Here is a 19,899-nt window from a genome sequence, read left to right as displayed (position 1 = left end):
GTGATCTTCTCTGATTCCCACTTGGAAGAATCCCTGCCCTTAACTCTCTCTCACAGCATCAACACGTTCTGCTTCGAGGTTGACTTTACATGGCTTCTTATTTTTGCTACATTACAAATTCTTTGAGGCCTGGGGTCATGTCTTGGATAACCTTTGTAAGGTCTCACATAAGTTCTTTCACATGAAGAAGAAGGTCCCAAAATATTTACTGTATTGGTGTCACCATGACAAAGATATACTAGCATATTGTTATTTCTGAGACATTTTTATAAACACAGTCCTATGCTTCTCCAAAAGAAATGTGAGTCTGAGAAATCAACAAAAGTCATATTCCAGAGGATGCATGCCCGGGGAGATGTGTTTCCTGTTTTGCTACCCAGGACAGTCTCAATTTACTCCTGCTGTTCTGGCATAATTATTAATACTGTCCCCTTTCACTCTTAGAAGGTCCCACACTGGGTGATTTATGGTCACCCCACTTATCCAATCCAAACTATTGGCAAACGTTGAGCTCTGCATACTTGTTTATAGGAAAATCACACAGTAAGAATTTTTAAAAGAGTGTGCCTTACACACATTTACCTGCCTGCTCTCATTGTCCCCTTCCTGTGTGCACACATAAGCTCAAGTTGTTACTCAAGGGCCATATACAGTTATTCCACACCAAAGAAAGTCAAGTCATATCTTCTATTTAGGGTCCAGAGACTCATCTTCCTCTTTGTATCAATGACCGAAAGCCAAGGCCATTTTTCTTATTCAATTTAGCCAAAGTTAAATTATTTCTCCTCGCAGGAAGGCACACCTTCTCCAAGGCTTTTCAGCAAAATGACCAAAACTGACATGGAGTAGAGGAAAGATTATGTCTATGGTTTCTCTGTTCTCAAGATACAACAGTTTATGTCAGCCAATAATGTCCCAACATCACTGATATGGCAAGGAAGAACTTACCACATTCTTTGTTCTTGCTTGAACCAGTCACCAAGCAACTGGATAATAATAAATAGCTCATCAATGTATACTTCCTCTAGTCCTCACAATAGCCTTATTGGATGCTATTGGTTATAATTACTAAACATTTTTACACTTGCAGTTAATAATAGCTCCCAAGGCTGGTGGAATGGCTCAAGTGGTAGAGTACCTGCCTAGCAAGCATGAGGCCCTGAGTTCAAACCCCAGTACTGGCAAAAATGAAGAAAAAAAAGTAATAGCTCCCACCTCTTGGTGTTGTCCATATACCAGGCTCTGTATAAGCAATTTACAGACATCAGCTCATTTCTTCTCACCACATTAACTAAGTACAGACTTATTTATTGCTTTTTACCACCCATGTCCACTAAAATAGAAGGTCACAAACTTTGTCTTGTTCACAGCTATAGCCTTGTGTTCTCATTGTGTCTGGAATAGAGTAGGGGCTCAGTAAATACTTTTAATAAATGAATGAATGAATGAGCCAAAAATTCTATGTTTTTAGGTGAGAAAATCAAAGTTTGAAAAGAATAAGCATTTTGTCAAGATCTAGTAGATCACAAACTGGGAGCTGCCAGGTCCCAAGACCTTGAATGTGACAATATACTCACGGCACCCATTTTCCTGATGAGAAAACTAGGGTTCAGGAATCTAAGTAACTACTCAGGACCAGGTAAGCATTAAGTTACTGGAATGCAGACCAGGAACTCAGATTCTGACCAGCACTGCTTCTCTTTTTCATGCTGATAGGCAGCAGAGTCCGCTCCCATGTGCTCAGCATGTACAGCCATGCAGGATATGGGGAAAAGGGAGGGCAGTTCCTCACAGAACACAAGTCCCCCTGGCAGGAAGACCAGTCATAATCCCCCTACTTGTCCCTGGACATTAGTGTTTAACCCACTGAGAATTAATAGGACCAGACTTTATTATCTTGGCTAGCGTAAGGCTTGCTTCTCTGTCAATATAAAATTTTAGTAGTCCAGCATAAAAGATGTTTATTTTTTAATCATGTAATAGTACAAGAAAGTCCATGCAGCTTTTCTGCATGCAGAAATAGAGAGGCCCAAAATTCTTCCACCTTGTGGCCCTAGTGTCCTTAAGGGTTTTCCGTTACAGGGGCATAAGTGAGAGAGAGGGTATAAAGAAGCCTTCTTAAACATCTTGGCTAAGAATGGACACCTCACTGCTCATAGGCCACTGGTAAGAACTCATCCATGGCTTCACCTAGACACAGTGGGTCTGGGAAATGTGGTTTCCCAGGCAGCCATTTCCCAGGGCAATGGAAAGGGGGCAAGCATTCTTAGCGGGCAGCTAACTATCACAGCCATTACGAGTACTGAAGGGCCAGGGAAGGGATTGGGGGTAGGAATCTGGGCTGCCACTTCGAGAAGGATGGGTATGAAAAAAAAGAAGAAGGCAGTAAGGAGAAGGTGGCAAATGCCAACTTTGGCAGCCTAAGGGGGCTTTATACACTTTTTTACTTCAGTAGTGATGGAGATGGAGCCAATGTGTCTTTGCTGCACACTTTGGTACATACTTCTCTTTGGAAAGAGCTTAACGCCTCTCATCCTAGCTATCATCAGGCCTTCACACTCAACAGCGCTATCCAATAAGTTAGCAATTTCCATTCAAGCCCACCTCTGCCTTCTCCATTTGGGTTGTAAATTATGAGTCTTGCAAAACTGGACAATATCATAAAAGCCACAAGATGTATTGAGTGCCATAGCCTTCAGTTATCTTAGCTCATTAAACAGAAGAATAGGTATACTTTTTTTCTTTATAGGAAAACAGTATCAGGTAATGTCACATAATATTTCAAAATAGAATTTGTCTTTGTCAACCAAGTAGTGAATAACAAGGAAACACTGAATGTTCTTTGTACAAAATGATTTGAAATTAATTTCAATCCATTCTGATGGTTCAGTAAAAGGAGAAATATAGGCTTCGGTAGATTTCTTAATGTAGATTGCTGTGGTAATTTAAAAACAACAAATAATAATAAAGTAATGATTCTATCATGCTGCCAGTGAGCTCGACAGCAAATAGTATATTTAAAAAAATAAATTTGTCACTGCAATTTAAAATTGTCAATGCCAATGACTAGACTCTACGTATTGCCTTCAGATTAGAAAGATTCATAGGGTCATATTCATGTTATTTTAGAAAGTTATTTACTGTGACAGAGATAAAAATGTTACATGTATAATTATTCACAGCCTTTCTCCCTCTCCTGCCTCCCCAGGATTCTTTTGTGTCAGGAGTACTGGGTGGGATGGGATGAGGAGGAGGAGGAAGTGGACTTGGAGAAACAGAAAGACTTCTGAGCCATAAACATAAAGCTGCCTGGAGAAAAACCAGAAGATCTGAGGCAGGGAAGAAGGCAAGAGGATCTTGGGCGGATAGGAAAAGACTGAGAACTTTTTTGAAGCTGAACTGAGTAGCTACTAAGTGCAAAGGACTGTGGGAAGGGAATTCGGCTACAGAGGAGCATCGATGTCTTACTTACTTTGTACTTTGCAGTCAGCTATCACAAGCATTGCTGCTGGAGAGGACCTCTCCTGAACTCCTTCCACTTCAGAGAGCAGCGCCTAGCAAAGGGAGAGAGTAGATATACTAGCTAGTGCCTACATAAACCCACTTCCTATGCACAAAGCACCAAGCTGTGCTTGTGATCTTTATCAACTCCTAAACCTCACAACCCTCCACAAAGGAATATTATAATTATCTTCTTTTATAGATAGCAAAACTGAGGCACAGAAAGACTATCTAATTGTCCAAGGATATACTAGAAGGGTCTTTAGATTTTAGAATGTGAATGCCTCATATCACTTGCTAGAACTAGAACGTATCATAAAACACATTCATTGCAAACTAAGCCATTTTTAAACTTTAAATTTATGAATTGTTTCAGACTTACACGTGTGTTGCAAGAATATTACACAGAATTCCTGAAGAGCCCACAGCGATTTCCCCTTTGTTTCCAGTGCTAGTGGGCGCTTTGTCCCCTCCCTGAGGCCTGGGAGTCTCCATTACACAAATAGCACCCTAATATAGCTGAGATTCAGGTCCAAGCAGTCTGGCTCCAGAGTCCATGTGCTGGACCACTGTACTTTACCATCCCCAAAGGAAGTCAACATATATGCCTTACGCCATAAGGGCAACTGAAGATCTGGACTGCTACACAAAAGAACACCCATTTGAGAGGCTAGCATGTCATAGGTGGCAATATGTCAAGTTGGTCATATGCTCACAATATTACTAGCTCATTATTTGCTAAGCTTTAGGAACTAAAATGAAGGAAACTAATATATAGGGAACCATTGTTTTTCCTCAAATTTCATTTGCCTCTGGCCTATTTCTTATATGCATTTTGTAATAACTGAGTAATATTGCAAAAAATTCCTGAAGCATTCAGACTGTCTTGTCTTTTCAAGAGCTCTATTTTTTGACTGCTAATGGAGTGAAAATCACTCCTGTGATTAGATTGTTACAAGACAGGAGGGAGGTGAGTGTTCCTAACCAAACCACAAGAACCCTCGAAAAACTAGAGTTTTCTCTGGTTGGTAATCAAAGAGGAATTCAGAGATTGCAAGCCTGTGAAAGGTTCTATGTGCCATACAGTCCTTGAAGAAAAAGTGAAGGGTCAAAAGAACAAGTGCACAGACTAATTGTAGGTTCTGGCAATCAGCTGGCTAAGAAATGGAGAGACTGGCCTTGAACTATTTCATAGGAAATCAAAGACCCTTTCTTTGTTGAGTTCCTGGTTTCTTCAGGTCATTTTTTTTTAAGGTGGATAACTTCACCACCCATCCCTGCTGTATGTCACATCAAAACAAATATCAGGGAGAAGGGAACTCTCTATAGATGATCCAGAATAGTTATTGAAGTTAAAACCACAAATTCTCATATTCAGTCTGGAAACTGATAGTTCTTAAATTGACTCCAAAACCAAGCCATCCTCCCATAATTCACAATTGAATAAGATAAAGGGCACAGAACCAAGTTAAACCATAAAATGGGGACTTAGGGAGCTAAATGAGTTCCTCCAATCAAAAGATAGATTGGGGTGCTTTAGGAAATACTAATCGTACTGATGATTAACAGAGGATAAACTGACTTTAGTATCAATGTCATCTTTGTTCTATTCAAGGTTGACTACATGACAGTAGAGTGGCCTGGGTACCTTTCATCTATATTTTTTCCATTTTCTGTTATCATAGCCAAGAATTTAACTGCTGTTGATTATCTAGCTAAACCCTGCAAGTGGTCATGACCTGTTCTGTCATGGGTTATATAGGAATTAGAACTATACCCTTGCTCTTTTCCAGATACAAGAAGAGGACAAAATTCTACCTTTCATAGTTTGAGGACAGCAAGGTTGGAAAATTAGGTTTCATTGAGGCACTCCTTTTGGTTATCTTCTCAAGGTTGATAGTAGCTGTGGACCATAATGTGAGTAAATTGGCCTAAGCACTGGTCTTTAGTGATGAAGCAAAGAGGCTTAGATGATCCACAGCAGGAAACAAAGATAACTCGACTTGGACAGTCTGCTCGGAGTCAGGGCTGCTATGTCTACTTTATGATAAATTACATTGATCACGTAAGTTATAGAATCCCTAGAAGCATCAGAGAAAAGACATTACATTTTGACATTGTCAGTTTCTGGAAGTGTCACACATCACTGCAGGAAATGACTCATTTACTTCTACTTTATAAATTAAACAAGATGATAAAACCAAATTCTCCAAATATTTAAGCTTGAAATATATCAGTTTTATAGAATTGGGGCCAAGATTTATGGTACAAAAAACTTCACCAAAACCATCTTCAGAAAAGATAGTTAAAAAGCTCAGAATCAGAAAGTTAGGCATACTTGACAATGAGGAAGGTAGCATTTGGTGTTTTTTTTTTAAGTGATAAGAGTATAATTACAATTACAGCAGGTAATTTTTCATTATTTTAGCTTATTTTATTCTACTGAGATTTTCATTTTCAGCCCTTCATTTTCTAATGCAATTAATATCTTCTTTTTAAAAAGCTAGAAATAATTTTATCCTTTTGAGACAAACATGTTCCTTGGTAGGAAGTTCAGAGGAGCCCTCAGAAACACTGTCCAGGGCATCTTGGCTATTTTTACCAGGAGCGTGGCACCTGTGTGTGCCCACAGCAGCCTCAGGTCTCCCCTCTTGGCTGTCCTCACAGCAGTCTCCAGGAGCTTCATTTGTCTTAGGAGGGGAAGTGGTGGCGTGAAGCCCGCCTGATTCTGGACCTGTGATTCTAAGGTGGAAAGAGTCCAAGATTGTTGCTCAGTCCATTAAGCAATCCCTTGTAGCTGAAGGGCTTCATCTATCAATCTTGTTTTTCAGCCAGTAATCTGCTTATTTAGAGGTTTAATTACATTTTCAGGTCACCCGGGTGCTTCTCCCAGATATGTAATAAAATGAGTCCTTATTTTATTTATCACTTGGTTTATTTTACACAGGCTACCCCATATTGGGGTAGGGGGAGCAATTACTTATAAAGATAAACAAGTGAGATTTTTACCTTCAAAGCATCCAGAGTTAATACAGGAATTATTTGGGTCTCAGGCTCAATGCTAGCAGGTGGATTTGAAACTGCGTATAGCAACCACTGTTCCTGAAACAGAAAGTCAAATATTGATTTCCCAGTGCTTTTATGAGCCATTTAACAACAGGCATTTTGGATTGGTTATTTCTTAGGGCTGGAGAGAATTTTTCAGTCTGCCTCCTTCTGAGCCCTCTTAATAATCTTCTCTGATGGGTAAAAGCTGATGTTCAGCCTTGGCCTTGAATACACACATCCAGTGGAAAGGAGGTTCACACACTTGTGTACCTAATACTAAGTCAGCTTGGATAGAGGATATTGAGATATTTTCCATGATAACTTCCCAATTGGGTGATGGGGAGGAGGTCCATTGAATATGTCTGCTAACAAATTCTCACTAATTGACATCGAGCCAGTTAATTTCTATGCAATAAGTGTTGAGTGATTCAAGGGTCAGCCGGATCAGTCAGGGTTGGCTCTATTCAGAGACCTCTACCTGTTTGGCTCTCAGAATGGAACATTTAATGTTTTGCCAAATTTTCAAAAATGCTGGGAGTAAGAACACCAGTCTTAATCTTTAGCTCTTTGGTCTATTAATTATGTAGCAAAGGGTATAAAGAGAGCTTTACAAATCATTATTTCCATTAGGAAGGTGTTAGAGCCCATTCCACCCAGGGCGCCCCTCCTCTTAGAGCAGCTGCTGTTCCCAGGGGAGGCGGCCACCACAGTGCGCTTCAAGCGGGGCTTCTGTTCTGTTTCCCCAGCACTTGGAAGAGAAACAAAACAGGCCTAATGAAAAACACACACGGGAAATGCTTTATTATTTCATCATCCTCACCTACTGCGCTCTGGCACGGCTCCGTGATTAGGAAGAAGGAGTTTTCCCTCCACAAGCGGCCGAGTGGGGTGGTAGGAGGCTGCTACTCTGTCATTTCCTGTCAGGTCATTTGGGAGGAATTTGCTCTTATTTCCTCCTGGCCACCTCCCCCTGACGCCCATCCCTCTCTCCCCAGCTTCAGCATTGGCCACAGGCCCCACAGTTAAGTTGTGCTAACTTCAAGACAGAATGCTTTTAAGTTGAGGGGCAAGAACCCTAGAAACGCTGGGGCACCCAACACAATCAACCTCTAACACCAAGAAATGGGTCAGAACCACTCAATGGAGCAGCCAGCACCACGCTGGGAATCCGATGAGTTGTCTTGCTTATTTTGGAGTGGGAGGGTGCTGAAGTCAGAGTATTAACTCCTACTGTGTAATCTTCCCTTGTGCATTTTCTTGACTTTTCACCAGAAAAGAGAGTCAGATAGCAGACATTCCCCAAACCTCATTGGACCATTAGCCAGTGAATAACCCCTTTCATGGAAAATGTCTCCATTTCTTTACTCCACACAGGGTAAAACCTGCATATAATAGACAATGCATTTATTCACACAGCACTCACCAACCCCAAACACCAAATAATCCAGGCATGGTCAAGTAGGTATGGCTACCCAGGAAATTGGAATGCATTAGCCCAGACTTAACAGGGCCACCAATGTCTGTTTGTAGCAATGTGTCAGTAACAGCTCTTTCCTGTTGTTACAGTTTGGTAACTTGGAAACAGTACCATGCCTTCTACACAGAAGATGCTTAATGAAGATTTGGTAGATGTCCAGTAAGTATCTGATTGAGTTGGAACTATATAGCAAAAAGTAGACGGCAAAACCACCACCATAGCTTTGTGGCAATGGCAGTGGGACCTTTATACTATGCCTCTATGTACTGCCATTCTCTTGGAGGTCAACACCTCATCCCCCCAGCATTAAATAGTAAGAATCCTTAAATATGGCTCTCTGGGCTACTCTTTCTTGATGAAATTTCTACCAGACTGACTTGTAATAGGTAGTTGTTTTCTAGCTACTGAACTAGTGTCAACAGTATGAGTGATACAGTACGATTACTTGAATGTTTAATTGAATGTGTGCTGTTTTCTCAGTGAATATTTGCTGACTAGATCAATGGCTGGTTTTAAAGCACAGCAAAAATTCATTTTAGGATTGCAAGTTTATACCCATCTCTCACTGGGGGTTTATAACAAATGAATTTATGAGCACTCATTTGGAATTTGTATATTAACTAATACAAATTTGCTATTTGAGATATTAAAATTGTTATAAGAACTATAAATAGAATAATAAAATTCTTTCATATTTGAGAGACATTTAGCCTTTAAGAATTTGGCTCTGAGGACCGGGAGCATAGCTCTAGTGATAGATCACCCGCCTGACAAGCACAAGGCCTTGAGTTCAAACTCCAGTACTGCCAATAAACAAAAACAAACAAATAAATAATTTGGCTCTGAAGAGTTACAAAATCAGAGAAAGGCTATGACTTCCCTACTATATCAACTACTGATAATTCCCAGCCAATAATCGAAGGAAGAGCCCGAGTCTCATTTCTATAGCTGTCATTCCCTGGCCACGTGTTCATCTTCTCAGTGCCAACAGGAGCAGACACAGCACAGGGACCCATCGCATGGTCATGGTGGGTGTAAGCGTCTCCCAGTGGTGGTTTGGGGGTGGCCACCAACTCTTCTGCCCTAACTCATTCCATTCATTTGCTGTGGTCACCTTTGGGTTATTCAGTAGCAGTTCTAATCTCACAGTTTTTTAAACATAACTTTTCCAGCAGGGTTACACAGACTACCACTTTTAAAGCTTTATACTAAAAAATGTAATCACGTCTTCACATGTCAGCTTTAAAAAAATTTTTTGATGAAAATAGTGTAGTGTGAAGATTGAAAGCCGGTATGTGATGTCCACAGACAGATAAGTATTCCTAGTGTTACATCCAAAGAAGTTCCATGCTCCCAGTGCTCCCACTTAATCAGGGGACACTAATTTTTTTCATTTTCAACAACAAGAGAGGACCATTTAACTTGTTCTTGTGGTACCTACCTACAGTCTTTGGATTCATCTTGTATTTTAGAAATTTGTTGACTTTCAAGGGGGAAACCTCTCAAGAAAGCCAAAAACCTTACTATTTCCATTAAGTATAAAATGACAGGGTGTGGCTGCTTCCTAAAGGAAAATTGGATCACATGTATGAGTGAGGAATTCAAAGGAAAAATATGCATTTTGGTGACAAAATGTTATCGCGTGTTTTCAAAATGTATACTTAAATAAATTTGATCCAATTCAATAAATCAAAATGTTTAGAAATAAACTCTAGATAACATTCCAATTAAATGAATATTGATCAAAAATTTGGGGGATATAGGAGGATAAATCTTTATTAAAAAATTTAAGAAAGGAACAAAACCTTTTACTCATCCAATTTCTCATCTGAGTATATGAATTTAGAAAATAAAATGTATCCTCATAAAATCGCAAAACTTGTGTTTTGGTTATTCAAGCTCTACTTAATAGAGAGTTCAGTTTAGTTGTTTATTTAGTTGACTCTTCAGTGTCAGATTAATCTAAGAATTGCCAAATAATGACTTCAATTTGGGGGGAGCACACACAAATGAAAAGGAAAGGACCCATCTTCATTGTACAGAAAAGGAGTATGGAGTCTCTTTATTGTTTAAACATGTTAGATATTCATGACATAAAAATGTCCTGTTGATGTCAGATTTTGCTTGAACACATTTTTCTTTAAAAGTGTTTTTTTTTTTTCTGTAAAGCTGTGGGAGATTTTTCTTTTCTGGTATTTAAAGAAAGATAGAGTTTAGCTGATTTCTTTCCCTAACTATCCCCTTCCCCCTCCAAAGGCTTAATAACCACAATCCTAAGATTTATGGTGAGTGAAAAAGAAAAATAAGTAAATTATCTGACTGAGGAGCCATTCTCTCTCTCTCTGGCCATACAGACTATTTTAAATGCTGCTAGCAGCAGTCTAATTAAAATAATTTCTGTCAGAAGTCTGTGAAATATGCAGCCATAGCCCAGCTCAATGTTCTCGAGCAGGAATGACAAATCTCTGCTTAATTGGTACTTAATATGGTACTGCAGGATTAGCAATTCTCCAGGATAAAAGGAGATAGCGAATGCAAGGCTCTTGCTTGGGGCAGGGAGCCTTGGAAGATGAACAGACCAAATGGTCCTCACCCCAAACTGTTCCTATCAAGGGCTGTTATTCTGGCCATCATTTATGAAATAACAGACAATTAATGCACATTTTATGACTAGCTCGAGTCCTAATTAAATACAACTATGTACAAAGAATGTGAAGGGCCTGACTTCCAGAGACCAAAATAAATACTGGCAGAATTATGGTGACTGCTGCAACCTTAGCTCACCTTGTTATCCTATCTTAGAGATAAGCACCTTGGGAAAGGCACAAGTTACTTCTGTGGTACAGCCATTAAGCTGGAAGTCATAGTGCATGTAGAGAGATGGAAGAAGGAAGTCATCCATGGTCTCTTCAAACAAATACAAACACTCCTAATAAATTGCAGGTTTCCCTCCTGTGTTTCGTCTCTAATGCGTAGGTTTTATTCCACAAAATGTGCAGTCCGTTTTGCGCTTTGCTTCATTTACTTAATATCAAACAGAAACATAGATGGTTTTATGAATGCTTACTGTAATGTTACTTTTAATGTTTACACAGTATTCTATCAAGTTGGCAATAGAAACTCAGGTCTCCTTTATGTCCACTTTGAGCCAGAAGTCACGCTAAGGACTTTACATGTATTAGGTAATTAAATCATGCAATATCCCTGAGTTACAGACTTTGTCATTGCATTTTGTAGATGAGGATATGAAGTCACAGAAAGATGATGTTAATTTGTCTAAAGTTACACAAAGGAATTGGTAGTCAAGACTTGGACAAGGGAAATCTGACGGCAAAAGCGATGTTGGAATCCCTGCTCCTCTCCCATCTTTTGATGCCTTACCTTCATATAACCAGACAGTGCTCTAGACATGGCTCAGTAAACTTTCTCTGTAAATGGTCAAATTATAAATAGTCTATGCTTTCATGGGCCACAGAAAATTTCTATTTTGTCATTTCATTTTCTTCTTTGCATTTTAAAAATATAAAAACCATTCTTAGCTTATTGGCCAAAAAAAAAAAAAAAGGCCACAAAACAGATTTGGCCCATAAGCTATAGTTTACCCATCTCTGCTGTGGATTAAAAGTAAATTAAACCTAGCTGGGTGTACTGGCACATCTGTAATCTTACAACCTGGGACGCTGAAGCAAGAGGATCTCAAGTTTGAGACCAACCTCGGCTACACAGCAAAACTCTGTCTAAAAAAAAAAAAAAAAAGTAAGTTAAATCTGAATATGTGAGAAGCAATTAAAAAATTAAGATTTTCAAAAGTTTTTGAAACTGAAGAAAACAATTGATTTGTTGATTGACTGAATTATTATTTTAGTACGAATATATTACATGTGTTTTGTGCATAGACACATATAAAACAGACGTTGAACTAACTGAAAATATTTATTTTCATCAAAACTTAAAATTTAAACTAATTGTGATAAGAAAACAACTCAAGGCCAAAATATATTTGTTCTTTGTAAATCTCATAAAGTTAATAGAAAGTCATGAAAATCAATTTTATTTTCCATACATGTCTTTTGAGGAATCACATAAAATTCTGTGGTACTCTGTTCATTCCCTTATGATAGTCATTCTCAAGTTCTTAGACCCTCCCCCAGAATTCCTGAATCAGAAACGCTGATGGTGAGCAGCTTCAAGCTTAATAACCACTGTTTTAGGAAAATTTAATTCCAAACAGATAATTTTTTCAATAAGACTGGGTTGTATGTACACATACATACACATAGAAGGAGTGCATGTAAGCTAAAAATACCCACATTGCGTATTATGTTGTGGTCCATCACCATGTAGACAAACCACAAGAATCAGAATGAGCAAATTTTTTAGAGTTGCATGTGTATCTGACACAGGTAAATGAATAAGTGTATACTGTCATGTCTACCTTGTTATATGATGCTGTATTGATTTGTCAAAGTTGCTTCCTGGTTCGTGACTTACCATGTCATTCCTTAACATTAAGAGATTTAGAACTTAATGTGTGTGAACACCACTTTTTAAAGCCTTGATTATTGAGGACACTATAACTAAAACTCAGAAGAGAAGAAAGAATAGGTTGCTTTGAAAAAACTGAGGAAACAATGGCTGCAAACTCCCCAAGTTTGGTGAAAGACATAAACCTTAAGAGTTAGGAAGCTCAGTGACCCTTACATAGGATAAATTCAAAGAAATTCATTCCTAGACACACTACAATCAAACTGCAGAAAACTAAAGCCAAAGGAAAAAAAGCTTGAAAGCAGACATATTATCTGTGGGAGAACAAGGATTTTAATGACTGCAGGTCACTTATTGGAAACCTTGGAGACAATGGGAAGTAGCATAGTAGTTTTCAAGTGTGAAAGAAAAACATTGTCAACACTGAATTCTATAGTTAGAGAAAAACATCCTTTAGGAATGAAGATAGTATACACATTCTTAGGTGAAGGAAAGCTAAGATAATTCATTGCTCAAAGGAAGTTTTTCAGAAGGAAATGTGGAACACCTACAACAAAGGGAATGCAAGGAAAATGGCAAATGCTTGGGTATATGCAGTATACCAGTCTCTTTAAAAAGGGGACTGAAATGAAAACATTATAACATCGTTTGATGGTTTTCCATGTGGGTTGATATAATATATAACAAGTCTAACATCATGACGGGGAGCAGAAAAGGACCAGGATGGTGGTACATTTCCTACATTCACTTGAAATGGTAAAATATTGATTCTAAGTGTATTATGAAAAGTATTATACAATGCCTAGAGCAACCACAAAAACATCTATGCAGAGATATAGCCAAACCCACAATAAATAAGAATAGAATTATAAAAAGGTTCATATAATCCAAAGAAAGGTAGGAAAGGGAAAACAGATAAATTAGAAAAGAAGAAGAAAACAGAAAATAAAAAAATAAAATATAGGCTTTAATCTAAACATTTCAATAATTACATCAAATAAAAGTGGTCTATGTACACCATTCAAAACAAGGATTAGCAGAATGAATTTTTCAAAAAGTCATGAGCCCCCTCCCCCATTATGTGCTTTGTATAAGAAATTCACATATAATGATAAAGGCAGGTTAAAAATAAAAGGATTGAAGAAGATACACTTGCAAGAACATGAATTAAAATGTCACAGCCATCTGCTTTTCCTGGGAAAATGTCTGCCATTCAAGAACCTTGACACCATATATGAAGTAAATTCACCTGTTTACTTAAATGAAATCCTTAATGTATTGTTATGAGTGATCAGCTCTGCTTAAGGATTTCCTTATTTTCAACTGGGATAAATACATGCTTGGTTAGCAACTACTTAATCCTTCTTATGTCATTTCAAAGGGGGACCTTACACATTCATGAATGTCTGTTCACTGACAAACACCACCAATTAGATTTTAATTCTAAGGCAAAACCACCTTGGATATTCAAATATAATCCTTTAAACAGAGAAACCCACAGTCCCCAAGCTCACACGTGGCTGTAAGTGTTTATTAAATATCATAAATATATCATATTTGTCTGTGAGCTCCCAGGTAGACATGCATAAACAGGAGATCACAGCTCTTTGGAAAACCACCCATGCTCTCTTTCCCAGCTGTAGTAATGGCATGCATGGTTCCTGTCAGTAGCACTCATTTAGAGAGATAAAAATCCTGCAACAGTTAAGTCCAGCCTCTCTGCAGTGGTCCTTTCCTTTGATTTCCAAGATATCAAGTGCCTATTCACTAAGCCCCATAACTGCCAACCTTAGCCAGTCCTACCTTTAAAGGAGAAGGAAAGAAATGGTCCATTTGAAAAAACCTTTTTCCTGTAATTGCACAGTTCACCATCTTAATTCCTTCTGGTAGGAGCCGTCTTTAATTTTTTTGTAGAAAGAAAAAGTGGGAGATGTATGTGTTGATTTCCTGTGTGTTAAAAAATCTGAAAAAGTATGACCCTAAATAGTCATATCATATAATTTTTAATGTTAACATAGGTGGTAGCATAATAAATGACAGTCACAAGCATGGAGAAAGTTTAGTTTTTAACTTTTACTGACATGAAGCAGAAATTGTTTTCTTCAAACCTAGCTTGAATTCAACTTGCAACACCATTTTCTTTCTTTTTGTCCTTCCTGTCCTTAATGTGAAAATACAAGGCAGATGTCTTCTTCTTGCTGGAATGCTTTTAACCTTAATGATAGGTTGTAATAAATCAGTCTTTTCAACCTGCTTTCTATCATTAACACATACATAGTTTTTAAAGATATTAGCCCCCACAGAGATTATTAGAAATAATTAGGACAAGCAAGAACGTATAGTTATTAGTGTTTTAATGGCATATAGTTGCTGTTCGTTAACTATCTTTGATATGTAGAAAGTTATCTTGTCCTTACGTCTACAAACTGTAGTTACTAGACGAGAGCATTTTTAAAAAGGCATCATATTTGATTGCTCTTCTGGAATATGTGTTTGCACGTATATTCATATACACAGACATGCACGTACCTGTAAGATTATTAAAGTATAGTTGGATGATTTTCAAAGTTACACATATAAATTATATCAATTTACAAATAAACTAAGAAATTAAGAACCTTTTTAAGTTTAAGCATTTCTTGATTAATATCATGAAGTTAGGATTTACCTGAAGTATTTAGAGATTGTACTTTTTTTGCAGTTTTCATTTGCTCAGGATAAATAGGTGCCAATTTTTTCAATAAACAAAATTCAGTATCTGAACTCGTCTCATTAATACAGAGAAGAAACATAACTTGTAAAACAGCAGCCCAAAAGAGAGAGGTGGTATAAATAACCTCATAAAATGTGACATCTTGGTGACCTATTTTACATGGATGAAATCTGGTGATAGCAAAACAAATCGCTGCTTTCTCAGATCACATGAATTAAGATGCATCTAGGATTAACGCTAAGACCCTCCACTAACAATGACTGAATCTGAGTTTAAATAAGCTTTGCAGGATATGAAACTAAATAAATTTTTCTAATGGTGACATCCATAAGAAAATTTTATAAGGCAGACTAACTACCTATCTCGATTCCCAAATGTTTAAAAAGCTGTTTCTGACTTCCAATGAATCAGACCTACTCATTCACCTTTCAAGAGGCCATAAAGTTTCATGTGTGCAAGTCTGGATGGGAAATTATGAGACTTAGGTTATAGCCTCCTTCTTGAGGAAAGAGACCTGGGCCACCCAACTCTACAAAACTTTTCTTTCTGCCACTTTACCTCTCCCTCCCATCTGGGTAACAGGGTTATAAAAGCTTTCTATACTGAGTCCATAGAATATTGGAGCCTCGATACTCATACCCAGCCATTGGGTATGAGAAAATTATTCACCTTGCTGAAACTCAGTTTTGCCATTTATGAAATGGGATGAAAGTATTCTGGAGATGGACGTGAAAATTGCTGATCAATGGCAAAGCTACACACAGCTTTCTTGGCAGCTTGGGCTGGGTATGAGAGATAACTATTGGTGGCTTGATTCCCATGGACCTCTTGATCTTCAGCATATCTAACTTGTCCTTCCCCTTTCCAATTTCTTCCAACATGGCATTTTTTTTCCCCAAAAACTCCTGTCTGGGGTCTCAAACCGATCTAGTTTAAAGTCCTTATGCAGAGTTTAAGAAACAGAAACTCAGAAAAAAGTCTAATTCAAGGAATCAGGACTTTGATCTAGGTCGTTAAATCACTGAGTTAACACCTTCTCTGCCTCTCACTTCTATTAGCTTATTCATCTATTTCACGAGCATTTATTGAACACTTATGATATGCAAGGCCCAGGACTTTTCTAGTATCATTTTCTAAAAATGGAATGTAGGGAATATGATGTGTTTTTGAGAGCTTGGTCAAGGGCAAAAAAATCAGACAAATTCCAGTCTGGCATCTCATGAGAGCTTCTGAAGTTGAGATAAACTCAAACCTCAGGGCTTACCTAAGGGAGGTGACCATCACATCAACCAAGGAATACAAGTTGGTGGTGGTCAGAAAGCTATCTTAATCTTTGTTCCAAGTTCCAAAACTGAAATTCTTCCAGAAAATCCAAATCCAGCTAGTGGTGTATGAATTGGGGAAAAAGGTCAGTGGGAAGCTTAAGCCAACTCAAAAAAGTCAGATGAAAAATTAGCATAAGCAATCTAAGAGTGGCACTCTGACAGTTGAACAATGGTACAATATGACCCTTGAGGACTTGGTCCTCCCAAGTGAAGCTGTGGACAAGGGAAGCCATGTGCAACTCCATGGAAGTCAGCACAAAAAGGTCCATTTGTACACAGCACGGAGGACAACAGGGGACCCAGGTTGAAACATTTTCTGGTGTCTATATAGAAGTTCACTGGAAAGGATGTTGATTTTGAATTTCCAGACTTTCCATTGTAATTAAAAATAAATAGAGTATCATTCACAATTTTTAAAATGTATGAATAAATAGCCACTGGTGGTTCACACCTATCATCCTAAGCTATATGGAAAGCTGAGCTCTGAGATCGGGAGGACATGGTTTCAGGCCAGCCAGAGCCAGAAAAGTTTTAGAGACTTCATCTCAATAGGAAAAAAGCTGGGCATGGTGATGTGCCTGTCATTCCAGCCATCGCAGGATGCCTAAAATAGGTGGGTCATGGTCCAAGCCAGCCTAGGCAAAAAAACCTCTCTCCAAAATAAGCAGAGCAGAAAGAACTGGAGGCATAGCTCAAGCAGTAGAGTGTCTGCCTAGGAATTGTAATGCCCTGAGTTTAAATCTCAGTACAGACAAAGGAAAAAAATATATTTATATATGTATATATGTATGTATATATATATAAATACAAATACATATTAGTAGTCTGTAATAGAATTAGAACATCTTTCCATATCTGTGGCTGAGTTGACATTACAGCCATATTTTAATCATTTTATAGTTATATTATTTTAATAATACTTTTTAAAAAAAGTTATGACACTTTCTATCATCGTTATTATTGCTATCACTAGTATTGCTCTGAAGACTTCCTTTAAGTGAGCACTTAAAAAAAGGCTTAAGGTGGAGCTCAGATAAAAACACAAAAGCCTTCCTTTGAATAATTCAGTTTCAAATGACTCAATCTACTTTTTATACATTTATACTCAATCTGTAGGTTAACTGACTTCTACCTGTCCCTAAGACCAATGCATTACTACTCTGGTTTACGTGTGCCTTGGACTAAGCCCACTTTCTTGTCTGTCTACTACTTTGAAGGAATATAGCCAGTAAAGTTTCATGTTTGAATTTTGAAACATATTTTGCTTTAACTACATTCGTTTGCTAAGATCTTTTTATTATCAGGGCTCAACTTTCTTCCCATGGTCAATGAAGCAAGTCAGCTCAAATGCTGTAGTCCCCAGGACTTCTCATACTAAATTACTGATTTTAGTTGTTCACAAGGAGAAATGAAAGCAGTATTTCTGTTTCATGCGACTCTATAAGTACATTGTATAGAATTAGAGCAGTCTGGCCTGTAGTGTCATTACACAGACATGATTGGATAATAAAGGGCTGGAGCTGAGAAACAACACTATTTTTATCCAAACGAACTCCTCTAAATTGAATAAATATGATAGTTTTTCCTTTCCTATATTTGAGAGAGTCCACTTTTCACTATTTTGTTCATACATGGTACGAGAAAGTAAACAGAATTGACAATTCCAGGTGTTTTCTGAAAAGCTGAGATTTCATTTTTCAAATTGTCCCTTAAGAGTTGATCATCCCTCTGGGAGATCAGTTCTTAAAGACATTTTTTGGAATTCTGAAGACCAGAGTCATTTTTACGTCCTACAGTGAGCCACTCTTGCAGATTCTTGCAGAGGGGACTCCAGCCCTTGTGCAAAGGATGCATGGAGCACTGAAATAACCCAACTGCACCTGCTTGTTTGCTTCCTTTCATACATTACAACCTAGTCTTCCAAATGCTAGTTACTTGCTGGCAGAGTTGCTCAAGGGATAGAGCACCTGCCTAGCAAACACAATCCCCCAGTACCACCAAATGCTAGTTACTACAGAAAATGGATAGAAAGAAGGAGCAGTCTTTTCCCTTGTCATAAGTCTGACAAGGAAAACACCATAGCCACAGAGTCTGGTTTAGGATACCCCTCACCAATGTACTTTCCTACCATTTCTCTCCTTTTTATACCAACTTTACCAAAGTGCAATCGAGCAAGGTGTAAATATAAAATCAAGATGAAAATTAATAGAATGGTGGCTCATTAGCTCTTTATTGTCTAAATGTACAGAGGGCCCCTCCCTTACAGGAATGAAAATAACAGTTCACAAAAGTACTCAAAAGATCAGAAATACCATATTGTATGAACGCAAGTTGGTATTTTTCTGGAGGAGAACTTGAGTAGTGTATTTTCCAAACCCTTGGTGTCAACATGTCCAGTCACAGGAATCTATCCTAAGAAAAATAGTCATAAATGTGCACCAAAGTTTAGCTGCAAAGTGTTCATTGCAGAATTGTTTATAAAACTGAAAACAACCTTGATTTCCAGAATAATGGCTGAAAATATAATATAATCATGCATAGAATACAAAGTAACCACTAAAAACAAGACTGTCAAGGAATATTTAATAAGATGGAAAGATTGTGTGATATATTGACAAGTGAAGTGATTAAGACCAGATTACATTAAAAAGTGTGTGTGTCCACCAACAACAGGTGTTGGCGAGGATGCGGGGAAAAAGGAACCCTCTTACACTGTTGGTGGGAATGTAGACTAGTACAACCACTCTGGAAAAAAATTTGGAGGCTACTTAAAAAGATGGACATCGATCTACCATTTGATCCAGCAATACCACTCTTGGGGATATACCCAAAAGACTGTTACTCCAGAGGCACCTGCACATCCATGTTTATTGCGGCACTATTCACAATAGCCAAGTTATGGAAACAGCCAAGATGCCCCAGCACTGACGAATGGATTAAGAAAATGTGGTATCTATACACAATGGAATTTTATGCAGCCATGAAGAAGAACGAAATGTTATCATTCGCTGGTAAATGGATGGAATTGGAGAACATCATTCTGAGTGAGGTTAGCCTGGCTCAAAAGACCAAAAATCGTATGTTCTCCCTCATATGTGGACATTAGATCAAGGGCAAACACAACAAGGGGATTGGACTATGAGCACATGATAAAAGCGAGAGCACACAAGGGAGGGGTGAGGATAGGTAAGACACCTAAAACACTAGCTAGCATTTGTTGCCCTTAATGCAGAGAAACTAAAGCAGATACCTTAAAGCAACTGAGGCCAATAGGAAAAGGGGACCAGGTACTAGAGAAAAGGTTAGATCAAAAAGAATTAACCTAGAAGGTAACACACACGCACACGAAA

At 38.1% G+C, this 19,899-nt stretch overlaps 1 long non-coding RNA gene and 1 pseudogene across 2 annotated transcripts in view; one reads left to right on the top strand and one right to left on the bottom strand.

The window, feature by feature from the left end:
* The window catches only part of LOC141422594 (uncharacterized), a 175,652-nt gene that overhangs the window by 102,945 nt on the left and 52,808 nt on the right, over positions 1–19,899 (bottom strand). For both annotated transcript variants that reach the window (XR_012447271.1, XR_012447272.1), the window contains 2 exons: positions 6,511–6,603; positions 3,473–3,554 (listed from right to left, as the gene is read on the bottom strand). This is a non-coding gene — a long non-coding RNA (uncharacterized lncRNA). The remainder of the gene's footprint in view (positions 1–3,472; positions 3,555–6,510; positions 6,604–19,899) is intronic.
* LOC109678073 (small ribosomal subunit protein eS7-like) lies at positions 16,364–16,931 on the top strand (annotated as a pseudogene).

The sequence above is a fragment of the Castor canadensis genome, chromosome 4, assembly GCF_047511655.1.
Source record: "Castor canadensis chromosome 4, mCasCan1.hap1v2, whole genome shotgun sequence".
Taxonomy (NCBI): domain Eukaryota; kingdom Metazoa; phylum Chordata; class Mammalia; order Rodentia; family Castoridae; genus Castor; species Castor canadensis.
The sequence above is the reverse complement of the archived record's forward strand: the minus strand, read 5'-3'. Positions and strand labels throughout refer to the sequence as shown.